Genomic DNA, 12,778 nt, shown 5'->3' with positions numbered 1-12,778 from the left:
GATGTAGCAGCCAGTCTGTTAGCGGTAACGTAACTTGAGTTGCTGATAAACCTCCACAACATTTAAAGAAATTTGTAACCCTTGTGACAGAAAAATATCTGATTTCTCTGGGCGACAAAGCCTCAGATACTGCCAATACATCTGTTGTTTATTATTTCCATTCATAACGGAAGAAATTACTATATTTTAATTACAGCTTGGTGAAATTAAACATGCAAATGTTTTCCCATCCAAGTTCACAGAACCCCCTTCTTTAAGGCCAGAACAACGTGGGAAAGACGAGGCCCACAGCCCAGGCAGAGGGTTAGGGTCTTCTAAGGCAAGTCTTCTTTTTTTTTTTTTTTAATTGTGGTACGATACACATAGCATAAAATTTACCATCTTAATTATTTTTGAGTATACAGTTCAGTAGTGTTGAGTATATTCACATTGCTATGCATGCAGTCTCCTGGACCCCTCTCATCTTGCCAAACTGAAACTGAAACAATATAGCCATTAAGCAGAGACCCCCTTCCCCCCTTCCCCACAGCTTCTGGCAGCCACCCTTCGACCATTTGTCTCTCTCACTGGACTCCTTTCGGTATCTCTCAGAACTGGGGTCATGCAGTTTTTGTCTTTTTGTGACTGGTGTATTTCACTTAGCACCACGTTTTCAAAGTTTATCCATGTTGCAGCACGTATCAGAATTTCCTTGTTTTTTAAGGCAGAAAGATTTGCATCTATATATACTATATACATATGCACGTACATCGCGTTTTCTTTATCCATTCATCTGTACACTGACACTTGGGCAGTTTCCATCTTTTGGCTGTTGTGAATGATGCTGCTAGGAATACGAGTGTGCAACTGTCTCTTAGAGACTCTGCTTTCAGTCCTTTGGGGTGTATAGCCAGACATGGGACTGTTGGACCAGGCAAGTCCTTTTAATGGCTATCAGAGTAAAACTCCACTCTACCAAGGCCAGTCGGCTTCCAGACCAGGGTTACAGCTGCTAAGATCTGTGCCACAGAGAAGTAGTTAGAAGGTTGGTCTCAGATGATCACAGAACCCACACTACAGAGGGGACCTCAGAGTTCCTTTCATGCCCTGATGAGAAAATCGAGGCCCTGTGGATGAGATCACTTACTTACCAAACCTGCACTGCCTGTTAGAAGTGGACCCAGGAGGAGAACTGACCCTGTGAAAGTCACTGAGTGGTGACCTTACCTGGGGGGGAAGTCAGCGCGACTGCAGACTCAGGGAGAGAGGGTGGCGCTGGCCCCGGGGCAGAGATGCCGCTGTTTAGTGGAAGTGCCCTACCCTTTGGTTGATAGGAATACAGCCACCCAAGAACTGTTTCCCTAGAATTTTTCCACAGAGCCAGCCGCTGTTTCCTTTTCTCATTTCCAAATGAACATAAAAGGCAAAGATGCTTTATTCTCCTAGCAACCTGCTCAAGCCACCTTCCGCGTGCGCCACGAGAACTCCATTCCATGTTCATGTCAGCTCCTGGGGTGTGAAAATTCAGCACACCAACCTGGGATTTGCAGCAGCTTTTAAAGGGGATGTTTATAGAGACACATGCTGACACAGTTGTGTAAATCATTCCTCTGTGTTTCAAGGGCAAAATGCATAATAATTCTGAGCGCAAGAATTCTTCTCTCATAAAATGGAAGATTAATTTGCTTCTACACATTCTGTGAGCTGATTAAAAAGCTGGTTTTATACACATAGCTTTGGCTGATGAACAAATTAGACACTGAGAAGTCAGATGCAAATGAGTAGTTTACAGATACTTTTGAAATTGTATAATCTTCTCCCAGATCATATGAAAACCCAGTAACTGATTGAGGCAACTGAAAGGCAAGGTTTTGTAATGTTTACCAACTGTTTTTTTTTTCTCATCACATATATTTTTGCAAGCATCTTTGCACTTGTGCTTTATATTTGTTTTGTAAATTATTTACTGCAATATCTTTTGGATTTAATACATTTGGTAAACTGTTCCTTTTGGTGTACCTTCTGAATGTACACAAAACAACAGCCCCCCGAAAGACTGCTTTTCTGTTCTTCAATTTTCACTTGGTTTCCAAATATAGATTCAGTTGAAATATTTATCCAATGGCCACTAAGTACATGGCTCAGCACTTATCCATATTATCTTATTTAACCTTCAAAGACAGTGCAGGGCAGCCGTCCACGCCCGAGCCCGAGGGTCAGGGAGGCGGTGACCTCCCCAGAGCTGCAGCCAGCACGACACGCTCAGAGCGTAAAGGCCGGTTTTCTGAGTGTGAGCACACCTGCCTTCCCCTCTGAGCGCACCTGCCTTGACCACAGCGAATCTCCTAATTTTAAGCACACAACGGGCATTTCATCAGCGTGATCGCAGAGACCTCTCCTGGGAGACAGAAGACGAGCCCGTTACAGAGGTGCGTGGTTCTCGCTCCGTCTCCGTAGAAGAGCCTCCTCCTGCCCCGCCTTCCCCCCGCCCTGTGCTCGCCACGCGCTGCTTTGACCGCTTTGACTGTCGCGTGATGCTCTGCGAAGCTGTGCCCCCCTCTGCTCCACATGCTGGCCAACACTCATCCTTCCCGGGTGTCACTCTCCGACCGGCGTGTGAGTGTGCCCCGCAGGGGAGACCCTGGCACGTGCCAGGCTGGGATCCAGGGCACGCAGGGCAGCCAGCACGCTGGCCAGGTTACTGCGTCTATCCCAGGAACATACGGCTACCTTTGGGAAAAAAATGGCAGTCACGCGTTTGGACTTGCCTCCGCCTTTTCTTAGACTGGTGGTTGACAAACTGTGTTCCTTGGAGCACCCCAGGGAAGCCCACTGGTTGCAGGGGTGGGTTCTCCCTCACCCCCAACACTGGCTCCCTTTACATTAAAGTGCCTCTATCTTTTTAACATACAAGGGATTAGGGGTGGAGGGTCTAGCTCAGTGGTAGAGTGAGTGCTTATCATGCACAAGGTCCCAGTTTCAATCCCCAGTACCTCTGTCTAAAAAAGTAAATAAATAAATGAAAACCTAATTATCTCTCACCCCAAGAAAAGAAATAATAAATAAAGTAGATTAATTAACTTCAAAAACTTAAAAAATTATATGCAAGATTCCCCACTAGATTCACTTCGCTGGCAGGGGGTTGGGGGGCAGAGTTAAGAAGCAAGACCCACCAGTACAAGGCATCAGAAAACTCTAGGTACCTGAACACATCTGAGCCCCTGAGACTCCTGCACTATCACCTGTGGGTCTCATCCGTTTTTATTCTACAGGACTTGCAAGGTGGGGCAAAGGGATGACGAGGGCAGAGGGGGATCGGTGAAGAAGGCCCCCTTGGCTTTCCTTTCTGACACCTGCCTCCGATTCTGTTTTCCTTCCTCCCTCTACTGAGAGTGGAGCATGGCTGACACAACACCAGCTTAGGGGTTGGCACACCCCAGCCCTGTTTCTGTATGGCCTGAGACGTAAGAATATTGTTACATTTTAAATGATATTTTAAAAGTCAAAAGAAGACTATTTTCTAACTCTTGGAAGTTAATAAAATTCAAATTTTGGTGTCTACATGAAGTTTACTAGAACCCACACACATGTCCATTGGTTTGCACGTGGCCACTGGCTATTCCACCCTGAAGAGTTGAGCAGAATTATGACAGAGACCTGAGGCCTGCAAAGCTTAAAATACTTACTGTTGGACCCTTTGCAGAAAGAGTTTGCTCACCCCTGCATATGCTTTAGAGGGTCCTGCCTGGTTTTAGAGGGGTTTCTGGAAGATGTTGCCTGAAAAGCGGACCTTTAGTAGTGACAGGGCTTGGGAAATTCTGAGAAAAAGTCAGCAAGTCCTTAACCTGCACTCTCCTGTTGCTCCCGCTGTCCTGTGGGGGATCTACGAATACATAACGAAGGAGCAGCACCGCGAACACAGAGCCTTTATTTCAGGGCCCACGGGACTGAGTGCCTAGGAATTTTACGGCTGTGCTAACAGTACACACCAGCCTTTGGCTCCTCATTTCTAAATTTCACTGGTTATGTTGTACCAAACAAGTCTTTGAAGCAGTTTGTGTAACGAACAGCTTACTGAGCATCCTGCAAAGCTGGACAGAGCTTGGTGGGCGCCTTGGAAGGAGAGAAATTTGGCACCCATCCAAACCAATATTCACTGACTATTTACCGCACATAGACGTGCACCTGAGCTGTCCCAGGAAGTAAAGAGAAAGGTGCCTCAGGGTGGCCGGCGCCAGCCCTCATCTCTATTCTCCACAGCAGTTCAGCTCTGCCCCAAACCTGCATCACTCACTCAGAAAACCGGAGCTCTGGAGGTAACTGGAGACCACCCTTCCTACCGTGTGGCATGTAACTGTCTTTGGGTTTCTCACCTCAGTCCAGCTGGACTTCTTGGGAAGCCGACTCTGAGATGAAGCTTCATGTGCAAGGCGTTTATCTGGGAGGTGATCCAGGAAGCCCCAGAAGGGGTGCTGGGAAGTGAGGTGAGGAAAGGGAGGAAGCCAGTTTGGGCAACAGGGGACCCATCGCCTGTCCCTCTAGAAGACTGCAAGGGGCTCACCCCAAAGCGGTCCTCACCCCCGACAGAGGAGGAAACCAAGGTATTGACCCACCAATTCATTCATTAAGGGCGGATTTCTGAAGCATCAGCTCCTTGACATTTCAAACCTAGTGCATTCAGGTGGTCAAAGAGACCCCTCGGGTTCCCACAGGGAAGATCCCTCTGTGGGTCTGAGGGTGAGGCTAAGCCATGGGAAGAGGTACCAGCTGTGCTCCCCGCATCCTCCTCCACACACTGAGCTCCCCGTGAGGACTCTGACCTGCCTGCGTCCTCCAGCTCCATTCTCTTGCAGGGTGATTTGTGTTCCCGGCTGGCTGCTGCTCAAAGAGGCCAAGCAGCTTCCTCAGCCTCCATCCTTCTCTGGGGCTGTGGGCTGGAGAAGAGAGTCTTGTAACCAGGAAGAGAGGCTGGTGCAGAGGAGGGAGTGGGGACCGAGCCTCAGCTGGTTGTGTGTGTGGGGGTGGGGCTCCCCGGCACAGCCACCATTTCCTGTCACTTGGAGTCAATGACTTTCTCTCCTGAGCTGCTGTTTCCTCACTTGAAAAATGTCAGATGGACCAGAGGACCTGGAGGCCAGCACTTCTCAAGCTGGAATATGCACACAAACCACTTGGAGTCTTATTAAAAATGCAAGTCCTGAGTCAGTAGATCTCAGGTAAGGCCTGAGATTCTAGACTTCCAACAAGTGCCAGGTGGAGCCCTTGGTCCTGTCTGCCGATCTCATGCTGTACATCCGGGCTGCAGTGCACCTGTCCACCAAAACTCTCTGCTTAACCGGGGTGCTGTGGGAGTGGAAACTCACAGGACCATTAGTGGAAATGTTTCTGTTGTTGCTGTTCTAATCTTTGCTTTTAAATTTCTCTCTAAAATACTTTAGACCACAGATCTGTTTTAGGAAGCCTAGTGTGTTTGTAAAAACCAAAGCAGTTTCTAGAAGTTTCTTAGACATGAATGCAATCTCTTTGTCCTTCCGTCAACAAACTAACTTCCCTGGGACTCCAAAGGTCCAGTGTGCTCCATCATTGCCCATCACCTGCCTGGTTATTAGAAGCACAAAGTCACTGCCAGGCTTAGAGGGTAAAATATCCTAAGTGGGGTAAGCTGGGGGATCTAGCCAATTCCTTTCCCCCAGACCTGGAGGAGAACCTCATGGTCTGGCAGCAATTCTGGCCCTGGGGTGGTCACTGCCTCTGCCTTGCCAGCAGACTGGACTGCGGGCTGGCTCGCTCTCTGCCAGACCGCTCTTCCTGGAAGTGGTGATCAGCTGACCAGTCTGTGCTTGTGAGGCCGGTGCTCCAGACCCGTGCACAGCACCTCCAGATGCCTCTCAATTATGCATGAGGAAATAGAGGCTTAAAGCTAGCCTCCAGGCACCCGGAGGTCGATGGCAGAGGTAGCAGGAGGATTAAATGTCTGGTCCAGTGCCCTCTCCAGGGAACCGCCAAGTCTGACCACAAAGAGGACCCACATACACCATCCATTTGATTCACCTTCTGGCTCTGCTAGGGTTACCTCTATGGCTTCAGTGATTTCATTATTACCTTCAGGCCGTGGCTTCCTCATCTATAAATGAAACCACTAAAACACCCATTTCATACAGTGTTATGACTCTGTTTCAAGGAATCAGCCCCACCCACAATCTTATTAGTAACATGTTGCTAATTTAATTTAATTATTTGCAATTACAATGTTTGTTTGTTTGTTTTTAATTGAAGTACAGTCAGTTTACAATGTGTCAATTTCTGGTGTACAGAATAATAATGCATACATATATTTGTTTTCATATTCTTTTTCATTATAGGTTACCACAAGATATTGAATATAGTTCCCGGTGCTGTACAGAAGAAACTCGTTGTTTATCTACTTTATATATAGTAGTTAATATTTGTAAATCTCGAACTCCCAATATATCCTTTTCCACCCCGTTTCCCCCGAGTAACATAAATCAATTACAATGTTAAATGCCCTTTTACATTTGTTCTCTAACCCAAAGTATGTCTAACTGAACTTAGGTTAAATATGCCCTCTGCGATCTTATTTTATTTTTTTAAAGATATATACATTCATAGGTTTTGTTGGGGTTAACATAAAAAGGGGCCAGTCAGCCAGCCAGCACGTGTAGAGCAGCGGTCTGTATAAGGCAGGGCACTAGGCATCTGGGAATCCAGGGTCAGCACAAAGTTGTTTCCTTCTCAGCGCTGTCAGCGTGGCTGGAGGTGAGCAAATACTTACTCATCACAATGAACTCATTTCAAGTGTGTGCTCTAGCAGCCTTGGGGCGACTTCCGCTTGACATCAGGTGTCTGAGCCAGATTTTTTATTTCCTCTCCCTCAAGTTCATGTGTTTATGACTCTGTAGCACCTGACCTTCCCTTGGACCTTGACCTTCATGAGAAAGATGAGCTGAAGTTCCAGGTTTGAGGAGCAGAATCTGCTCCAGTTATGGCAAATGACAGGGGTGTTTGTTTGTTTTGAAGAGAGGAAGTAAAAATGTTTGCAGAAGAATAGAGCTGAGAAGCCTTGGACGGTAGGTTATTTCAAGGCTCTGTGGGAGGAGATGGGGAGGGTGAGAGACTCAGTGATAGTCAGTCTGGTTTGAAACCTAGAGAGAAAGATAGCATGACCAAAGGGGGAAGTGCACTGCATTTTACGTGTGATTTTTCCTCCTATATGGCGTTCTTTTCTTTCCATGGAACGTCAGTAAATTCTGCATTTCTTGCGCACGTGCTGGACCCAGGTGTGGATTTTTCATTTTGGATGGGGGCGGTGCTGAGACTGCGTCAGGGAGCCAGGGTTCTCCCACAGGTATGGGTGAGTAGGAGGGTAGGAACAGGGGTCCTAATCTTGTATTTTGCTCATGCAGCCTCATCCATCAGTTCTGGGCTTCAGGGCAGAAGCACCCTCTATGGCCAAAATGTTGATCCACACGGGGCTGCCCAGTGCTGACTGGCCAGGATGTGCAGAGGGTCCTGCCAGAGACGAGGTGTGGCAAGGGGCACATTTGCAGCACACTTCTCCATCTTGCCTGGAAAGGAACAGCCTTGTTTCTGTGGGAAATTTTATCATGATGATGGTGGGGGGATAGGGCGGAAACTAGGCGGAGTCTTGGAAAGGTGATGCCACAGAACTCGTCTTTGTGAAGCTGACTCCTCTTAGCTCTGCCCGAACTCTTACATGGCCTGTCTCTGAGATGCTGCAGCTCCCTGGAGGCCAGAAATGCTTTTAGAGATTCTCTGAGCCAACAAACCTGTCTTCATGACATGCTCTCAGGATCCCAGGGAAGCTGGGAAGGTCCTGCTGGTGGCATCAGATCAACCTAAGGTCCAAAAAACTGGAGGTGGGAGAACCCGAGAGCAGGTTGTTGAGGGTCAGGTTTAGTCTGGAATGTAGTAACCTCATTCCCAATTCGCTTCAGCTGAGCTCATTTCCCACGATCATCTGTCACCAACAAAGCAGGCTGGAATCAGTTTCTGGGTTTCAATATGGGAATCCAGCTTCCCTGCCTCCTCTGTTTTAATGATTGTCCCCCAAACTCTGTTAAAAGGGCAGAGCTCATGTTTGCTTTTCACACATGTTGCTTGAGCTTTGCTCAGAGAATGGTGTGGTTATGTATCCTTGGATGGAGTTGGACTCAAATGGTCCAGGAACTTCCCTAGCGGGCAAGGCTGATGCTTCGGACTGACTTGTGTCACTTCCTCCCAATTTATTTGTTGCAGCCCTAACCCTCAGTGTGACTATTTGTGGATAGGGCTTTTAGGAAGTTTAGGGTTCAATCAGGTCCTAAAGCTGGGGTCCTAATCCAATAGGCCTTATAAAAAGAGGGAGAGAGCTCTCTCTCCATTACGTGAGGATGCAGAGAGCAGGTGGTCACCGGTAAGCCAAGAAAAGAGCTCTTACCAGGACCCAACCGTGCTGGCACCCTGATCTCGGACTTCCAGCCTCTAAAACTGTGAGAAGTAAGTCTCTGTTGTTTAAGCCACTAGGTATTTTGTCGCAGCAGCCCCAGCGGGCTAGTCAAGACAGCTACTGTCTTCCTGGCTTGGCGGCTGCGTTCCTGCCAAGTTCATTACTCTCAGTGACTTAAAGGTGCTGAATACTACTATAACCCGTCTGGAAAGCAATGTGGCAACATGCTGCAAAAACATTTATGTCTTTATTTTGTGATTTCTGAGTATTTTTCGGAAGTAGTTTAACAGGAGGGAAAAATTGTTTACTTTGAAGATGTGCGTCGGCGTAGGAGCTTTCAGGCCATCACATCGGAAGCACCCAGCATGTGGACTGCAGGCGACAACAGAACAGGGTGTCAATGTGGGCGACAGGGATGTAGGAAGTACATTTTATATTACACGGTTTAAAAAGGACGGATGAGACACTCTGTGCATGTTTTAATTAGAGATGTGAAAAATATGTGTCCATGCAAAGGAAGATCTAGTGAGTCAAGATTGAATGAGTTAACGGAGGGCAGTGGGATGTTAGGGAATTTGAAGAATTTAGACATTTTCTGTTGTTGGCGTTTCATTGTTTCCACTGAGAACAAAACAAGGCTTATACTTGTCGGCTCACACCCTCAGCAGTGCCTCTCCCGGCCTGTTTGTTCCCTCTAGGCTGAGTTTCCAGACCCACAAGAGGCCTTTCAAGCCACAGTCCCAGGGGCCCTGTTTTATCATAGAACATCCGCTTGTCACGGGAGCCGCGTCCTCCTCGGCAGTGTAAACTGTCACCGCAGTCCCCGACAGCCCCCTCGTCACCTTTCCATTAACCTCGCACCTGGGCTCACCTCTGGTTAATAGAAAAGCCTCCGTGAAGCCTGGAGCCAAGAGCAACTGCGCTTTTCCACAGCCTCACGTGGGCCGGCTGTGTCTCTCCCTGGGATGTCACATGATTTGCTCTCGATGACAAAGTTCCCTGGAACCGGACCCTTCTCTGAGTCAGAGCTGGATCCTCTTACTGCGTATCTGGTAGCTGGGCTCAGGCGAGGCCCAGCCCGGCGCTTTGATACTGAGACGTCAGGGCTCCCGCTTCCCGCGTGTGCTGGGGCCAAGTTCCATCCCAGCCTCCAAACCCGCCCTGGTCCCTGTGTCTACGTGCCTTGGGCAAATACCGTCCTTTTGGACTTAAATTTAGGTAGGAAGTGATGACCGTTTTCCATTTATACAGACAGCGCCTCTATCAATTTGGGAAACTAATTCCTTTCTGAGATAAATGACCGCAAATAGTTCTAAAAAACTCCACAAAAAGGTCAAAAGAGAAAAATAAAACTATGTCCCACCCGCTAGCCCCACTCGCTGGGGGTAGTTACTAGCGGATTCTCGTGTACCCTTGGGTCTACGCGTATGTGCACACAAGCAGCGTCTGTATGTGCGTGCTGCACAGCTTAAGCCAAAAGAAAACCAAATTAGGATCACCCCATGCATTGTCCTAGCCTTTCACCTTTCACTTACTTGTGTCTCTTATGGATCTTTACTTACCAGCCCAAAGTTTTCAACGGATGCATGGTGTCTCACCGTGTGACTGCAGCATGAGTTGGACCATTTAATGGACCCTCTGATAGTTATTCAGGCTTGTTTGTTTTGCTGTAATAAATAATGCTGTAAATGACCACTTTATGCACATGACTTTGTGCACATTTGCAAGTTTATTTGTAGGGTAAATTCTTAATGATGGAAATACTGGGTCAAAGGTAACATGCATTTAAAATACGGATTTCTACCGACAAACTGCCTCCAAAGAGGTTGTTCTAGTTTATTCTCCTACTGACAACGTACGAACTCACTAGATTTTCCACACTCTAGCTCATGACACACACAAGCTTTTAAAATTTTGCCGATGATAGTTGAAAAGTGGCTTCTTCCATTATTTAGAGATAGTAGCATCATTATTTAATTTGAATTTCCTTCATCATGAGTGAGGTTAAACATCTCTTCATGCATTTGTTGGCTGTTATATCTTTGGTTCTGTGACATGCCTGGCCCCGGCCCAGGTTTCTGTTGGGCATTAGTCTTTCTCTCATTATTTTATTAAGGAAATTTGCTGTTTATCTTCCTTTGGGTTATAAATCTTTCCTTGATTTTTCATTGTGTGAAATGTTGGTTATGAGATCACTTTTCATACAGAGAACATTTTCGACTTTCACTTAGTGATCTGAGCAATTTTCTCCTGGTCTCCAGGTTTTTGGGCTGTTTTCAGGCACTCCTCTGCTCCAAGATGATAAAATTTGTGTTTATTTTTTCTAGTACTTTTGTAGGGTAAGTTCTTACATTTAAACACTTGAATCATCTAGAGCAGCCTTGCTCAACAGAACTTTCTGCAATGACTGATACTGGTCTGTGTAGGGTTCTTGAGCACTTGAAATGCGGCTACTAAGATTGAATAAATGAGTAATTACTCTTACGTAATTTTAATTGATTTGGATCTAAATAGCCACACATGGCCGGTGGCTACCGTGTGGCAAACCGCACAGCTAGAATTTATTTTGGTGTTAAGATTGCAGGAAGGACCACTTCCCCTCTCCTCCTGAATGCTGAACCCATTGTCCTAATATCATCTGCAGAACCTATCTCTTCCCCTCGATTTAAATGTCACCATTATCATATGCTCAATTCCGGTGCATTTGCGTCTATTTTTGGACTCTCTGCTTGTCTCCATTGATTACGCAGAGCTTTTATATCTGCAAAGAGCTTTTAGAGAGCTTCTCTAGTTACTGCAGGACGAGCTTCAGGATTACTTAACCGAAGCATCAATTTGTTAGCCTTCGCACAGAAGATGGCAATTCATTCCTTGTTAATTCCTATCTTTTTCTATCCCATTCTATTTTTGGCTGTCATATTTAACATTTTATGTCTAAACTAACAGTGATGGTGGAGAATATGGGGAGAATAGTTAAAGGACTGACCCATGAGATTTTAAGAACTCAAATGCATGCATACACACCCATGCACATGCACACACGCACAGATTTTCCAAAGGTTCCTTGGGGAGCCAGTTCAGCTATATAGTTCTGGGCCCTTCCATTCCGAACAGCAGCTATTGCTCGCCCATCCTGAGCCTCTCTCTCAAAGCTCTTGGTCCTGACAAGTGTCCAAGCACTGGCTCTTTTTCTCACTCGAGGTATCAGCTCTTTGGAGGGCTGTATTATTGCAAATTTTCCTCCGCTTCTGCCCCAGGGGTCCACCCCACGGCCTTTTACAGCCGAGGTCCCTATGGCCTTGAAGACCACCCTTTTGGGTGGGTTCCCTTAAAGTCAGCTCCATCAGGCTATCTTTTCATCATCCACTTGGCCCAAAGGAAACTCAGGCTTCCTTACCACGCGCATGTAGGGGTCTGTGCTGTCGTGTGGCTGCCGCCCCTCTCCCAGCCTTGCCATCACATATTTCATGAGCCCCCACCCTCAGAGCCTCTGGTGGGCCACAGGTTCCAGTGCTCCCAAGGCCCCTGCTTCTAAGCTCCAGCCCAGGGAGCAGGATGGTCATGAGTTTCTGCAGCTCAGCCACCGTTCAGGTGGGAGGAAGACACGGACACCAACAATCTCGAAGGAGGGTTCTTTTGGAGTTTTGGGGGCTTGGAGGGGAGTCACAGGAAACACTTCAGCATCCTCCTCACCCCCCACGCCGCCACTTCTATCCATGGTCTCCGGTAAACTCCAGTGGTGGCTGGGATAGCCTGCTGGCGGGCTTGAGGACCACAGAGCCTACTGGGTCCACTCAGGATGCGGCCCGTGGGGATCTGTCCTGAAGCTCTGTTAGAACCTGAAGTCACTTCTTTCCTACTGTCCTCGGGAATGGGACCTTCCCCGAAATTCTAAGACAACACAGGAAAAAATCATACGTTTGGCACTTAGCACCCCCTCCCGCTGCTTTTGAATCTTCCCTAATTTCCTCTCCCCCCTCCCTCTCAAACTTTTAATGCACCCTAGTTCTTTTCTCAGGGCTGCTAAGATTATTTCACAACAAAGGACTCGGACAACAGTAAAATGAAAAGAGCAGCTAAAAAGTGTCAGCAGGCACTGCCATCCGTGAGGAGGCTCCTTCCGCTTCCGGTGCTGGTGGGAAGGCTCTTTCCCCCTCCGGCGGAGTGGTCCTCCGTTCTGGCCGGCGAGCACGTGACGGCAGGCACCCTACTGCCGCGGCCGCGGCTGGCGGGAGCCGACCCGGAACCGGGAGCAGGAGGCGGGGCGCCCGGCGTCGCTTAGCACGGCTACGGGGCTCCCACGGGAACCGGCAGAAATTACGCTGCGTTCAG

The sequence above is a fragment of the Camelus dromedarius genome, chromosome 4 (assembly GCF_036321535.1).
Source record: "Camelus dromedarius isolate mCamDro1 chromosome 4, mCamDro1.pat, whole genome shotgun sequence".
NCBI classification, from domain to species: domain Eukaryota; kingdom Metazoa; phylum Chordata; class Mammalia; order Artiodactyla; family Camelidae; genus Camelus; species Camelus dromedarius.
The sequence above is the reverse complement of the archived record's forward strand: the minus strand, read 5'-3'. Positions refer to the sequence as shown.